The sequence below is a fragment of the Eleutherodactylus coqui genome, chromosome 3 (assembly GCF_035609145.1).
Source record: "Eleutherodactylus coqui strain aEleCoq1 chromosome 3, aEleCoq1.hap1, whole genome shotgun sequence".
NCBI classification, from domain to species: domain Eukaryota; kingdom Metazoa; phylum Chordata; class Amphibia; order Anura; family Eleutherodactylidae; genus Eleutherodactylus; species Eleutherodactylus coqui.
Genome location: NC_089839.1, coordinates 239,820,249 through 239,825,426, shown reverse-complemented (window position 1 = coordinate 239,825,426; position 5,178 = coordinate 239,820,249).

The following is a 5,178-nucleotide window of genomic DNA, read 5'->3' as shown; positions in this document are numbered from 1 at the left end:
CCTAGAAATTATCCGCAGCATGTCCTATTTCCTGCAGGTATACGCATGGACGGCTTCCATTGTAGTCAATGGAAGCCGTCCGTCACATTATACTTTCGCTGTAGTACAGTGGAAGTATAAGCCGAATACGCTCCCCGCCCACCGCCGGCCGCGTCATATGACGCTGCCGGTGTGTCATATGACACTACTGGCGCGTGATGCGCTGTACTGAGCATGCGCGTCATGCGGAACTTCAAACAGCGGGTCCGTATGGGGTCTTTGGGGGGCGCCGTGATGGACTCCGCTGCGGTATTCCGCTTGCGGAGCCCGTCACGGCCGTGTGCATAAGGCCTTAGCTTACTTTTTTTTTCTTTTGGTTTCTATGTGTCTGTTCCTGGCCACTAGGAATTCATACACTTTGCTGCATTTCAAGCTTCTTATTGGGAAAGCTACGATTTCTGTGATCATCAGGAAGACCTGTGATGTCCTTTGGCAGTGTCTGGGGACTTTGGTGATGCCTCTGCTCTCTTATGAAGACTGTATGGACATCACCATGTTGCCACACAATTTGCGAACTGCATGGCAAACATCGTGTTAAAAAATCACTGCTGATAGAAGCACTGTGGATACTGGCATTTTCGGAATGGATCAGAGACTTCCATTTGTCATTGTTGCAGATGAGGGTTTTTTAAATTGCAGATGAGTGTCTTTAATTATCGATGGTTTGAGTGTGCCTTTGGCATATGAAAAAAAATTAGAAGTGGAGAGGAGCTGCTACTGTTAAAAAATTTCATTCTTTATTAAATAAAAAGCATACAGCTCACAGGTCCACACTGAATGCGTTTCGGCTACATAAGCCTTTGTCAACAGCCAAGGCTTATTCATGTGCCTTTGGCAATCTCCCTAGCATGGGGTAAGGTTTTCAAAGTGAAACCTAAAAATGTGTGTGCGGTAATTGTAGCCTGCGTGGTTCTGCACATTTTTTGCCAGGTAAGAAGGTAGCAGATGACCTGCAAGGAGAAGTTGTGGATCACCAGCATCCAACATTTTTGCAGACTACTTTCTAAGTTCTGTGTCGGAGCTCGAACCTCTTGTGCTCCAGTCTGCAACTTTCTCCACTGAGCTATCCAGGCCTTTGGACAAATTTTCCTGCAAACTCTTGCCTTGTGTCTATGTACCTGTTAACCTAGTGACTCATCTCTCTTGATTGGACAGTGCAAGATTATTCTGCTCCACAGCATTTGATCCTTCTGCTTGCTATTGCTACAAGATTACCTATTGCTGTCTCCTGGCTTTCTCTTTTGACTATGTTACCTGTCCCATCCTTTGAATTGCATACTGCGATTACCTGTTGCTGACTCCTGGCTTTCCATTTGACTACTCGCCAGTCCTGTAGCTGCTATGCCTTAGGCTCCACTTTAGCGCCCGAACTGCTGTAAAATAATCTTGCCCAAATGGAGTCTGTTATAACCACCCTGAGTAATCAAGTTATAGAGCTCCAAGAGTTTTGTGCCTCCTATCAGGAAAGATTTTCTGGGCTACAGACACTGGAGCTGGACCAACACAAGGAGATAATTGACTTACAGAAGTAGCTTCTGCATTTGCATCACTCAGGCTCTGATGTCCAAATGCCACTGCTCGCAAAATTTGGTGGGTATCGTTTTCAGTATAGAGGCTTTCTTAATCAATACCGGATTTATTTCTAGATACAATCCATCTTATTTATCAGTGACAGGAAGAAGGCGTTTTTCATCATTAACCTCCTCACTGATAAGGCGCTAGCATGGTCCTCGCCGTATCTCCTCGACAGTTTCTATGTCTTCACGACTGCTATGAGGCAAATCTTTGACTATTCGAACCCTTGTGCCACGGCTAAAGGGAGGTTGCATAACCTATGACAGTGACTACCTTCCATTGCAGAGTATACAGCAGAGTTTCATCGCTGGGCAAATGATATCACGTGGAACTTAGCCGCACAGCAGAATCAATTCCATAGGGAATTATCTGAGAGGATAAAAGATGAACTTGCTAGGGTGGAGACCCCTGATAACCTAGAAGATTTCATCCAGCTTTGCATCTGCATTGATCGGAGCCTTTCCGAGCAGTGAAAGGAAAGACTGCGTGGTTTGGGCACCAACACCCCTTACTCCTTCAGACAATCTACGTTAAGTCCCCAGCCGAGGTCTGAAGCCACACCTGAACTGATACAGGTTAACACCATCTGCAAACCTCTTTCCACCACTGAAAAAGAAAGGCACTAGGCTGAAAATCTGTGACTTTATTGTGGAAGCTCTATAAGACACTATAAGATTCTACCCTTTGACTGTGCATTGATTACTGGGAACTAAACAAGATAACTATTATGAATCACTATCCTCTCCCACTAATCCCAGAACTGCTGGAGGGGCTTCGGGCAGCCAAGGTATTTACTAAACTGGACATCAGAGGAGCATATGATCTGTGCAATAAAAAGAAAGATTGTAAGCTCACCTCTTTCAATGGGCTTCAAATCCACTGTCTCTTTGGACGTGCACAGGTACCTCCAGTGAGCTGCAAGTCCCAGCAGCAAGGAAATTTTTCCATAACAAATGAATAATAAAGGAAAATAATAAAGAAAAGAAAACTTTTTGCACTGAGAAACACGGCTTATTTGTTTGTTATGGAGCATATGATCTGGTATGGATCAAACCCAGAGATGAATGGAAAATGGCTTTCAAAACAAGATATGGACACTTTGATTCTCTAGTGATGCTGTTCGGTCTCTGCAGTGCTCCCACTACCTGCTAGCACTTTATCAATGATGTATTCCGAGACTTGCTGGATTAATTCATAGTAGCAGATCTCAACGACATCCTCATCTTCTTGGACAATTTAGAGGAACATCACAGGCACATTTGGGTGGTCTTGGAACTACTCCAAAAGAATAACCTCTACATCAAGTAAGAGAAGTGTGACTTTGAACAGACCCAAATGCAATTCCTGGGATACATTATCTCCCCAGGCTTAAGTATGGATTCCAGCAAGATTAAAGCCATCCTGGATTGTCCCGTTCCAAGAAATCTGAAGGAGGTATGGTGCCTGATTGGTTTCGCAAACTTCTGTAGATTTATCAAGGACTTCTCAAGGACTTCTCAAAAGTCATCTCTCCCATCACAAAGAAAGCACACACGTTTTCTTGGTCCCTGGAGGCACAAGTCACTTTAGAGAAACTAAAGGCTCTTTTTATTTCAGCACCAGTACCGATCCCAAGACCAGAATTGCATTTTGTTGTGGAGGTGGATGCCTCCGACTCTGCTGTTGGAGATATCCTATCTCAGCGAGTCAGAGATAAGATGCAACTACATCCTTGTGCATTTCTGCCCTATATCTTATTACCTACGGAAAAAAACTGTGATGTCGGGAGCAAGGAACTTCTGGCCATCAAAGTGGTTTCCAGCGAATGGAGGCACCTCTTGGAAGGAGCCCACCATCCATTAACGGTGCTTATTGACCATAAAAATTTAGATTTTCTCCGTACTGCCAAGAGGTTATCTGTGAGACAAGCATGATGGGCCTTGTTATTCTCCAGGTTTAATTTCGCTGTGTCCTACCGCCTTGGCTCCTGGAATGGCAAGGCAGATGCATTGTCCAGGATATTTTCAGAGCCTGAAGAGAAGCCAAATACAGACTACAGAATTCTGTTCCAAATTTTTTTTCAGGTATCTTGCATTCGGGAGACCTCGTAACCAGGCTTAAAGGGGTGTCCCGCGCCGAAACAGGTTTTTTTTTTTTCAACCCTCCCCCCCGTTCGGCGCGAGACAACCCCGATGCAGGGGTTAAAAAAGATCACCGGACAGCGCTTACCTGAATCCCCGCACTCCGGTGACTTCTTACTTACCTGGTGAAGATGGCCGCCGGCATCTTCTCCCTCCGTGGACCGCAGGGCTTCTGTGCGGTCCATTGCCGATTCCAGCCTCCTGATTGGCTGGAATCGGCACGTGACGGGCGGAGCTACACGGAGCTACACGGAGCCCCATTGAGAAGATAAGAAGACCCGGACTGCGCAAGCGCGTCTAATTTGGCCATTAGACGGCGAAAATTAGACGGCAACCATGGAGACGAGGACGCCAGCAACGGAGCAGGTAAGTGAAAAACTTTTTATAACTTCTGTATGGCTCATAATTAATGCACAATGTACATTACAAAGTGCATTAATATGGCCATACAGAAGTGTATAGACCCACTTGCTGCCGCGGGACAACCCCTTTAAGGAAGGTTACGAAAATGTCCCTTTCTTAAGCTGTCTTTCTAAGGATGTGAAGCTCTCTTTCAAGAAGGGACTATGGAGGTGATAACACCAACTATAGTTCCCGAGGCTGGTCGACTGAAAGTTGACTCGAAGTCCTCAAACTCGTCCACGATACAGTGGCTTATACCGGTGCCACTGTATGATTACTGCTCCAAAAGTTGATATTTTACAATAGCGAACAAGTATACATGCAACTGTTTACCATGTTGAATGAATAAAGTGCAACGCAGCTTGCTTAACCATTTTTTTTAATCCAAAGGCAAAATAAAGTTAACATTTTCTCCATGCATTTAAATAAAAAGTGCAAAAAATGGAAATGGGTACAGAAATTTACAGATCAAATGACCTTTCCAGATCATTGGAAGAATGTTCTGTAGCCTGAGTGTCAAGCACCTCAGTCATTTGTGATCTAGCCATTATGCCCTGTCTTTCAAGAACCTGGGGAAAGGTTCTTAAAAGGCAGGGCATAATATGGGTCATGCCTATGAAACTCATCAGAGGTTCTAACCGATGAACACTGAGACCAGTGACCTGTTTTATAGGACATGTACCTCTGGTACTAGGGTTGGGGAAGTAGTAGAGGTGTGGAGAAGTAGTCCACAGGAGGCTGATACCGCCTTTTTTGATGGAGCCTACAGTTGTCAAGAGCCACAAAACATTCTTCTATTTTTAAGGGTGGTAGACATGGCTCAAATAATATTGCTATGGCAGACTGCATCGAAATGGAACTGAAAGGCTGAAGATGGATATCTCTGCTTAACTAAAAGCACAAAACTAATCTTTACACAAATCATTGCCTTTGAAAGTGCAGAAAACACAGAGGACAGAATGTTTATTAAAATTTTCATATCAGAGCCGGAAATATCAAACAGGAAAAGAAATTGTCACATCTCCTAAAAGTGTATTGTCAG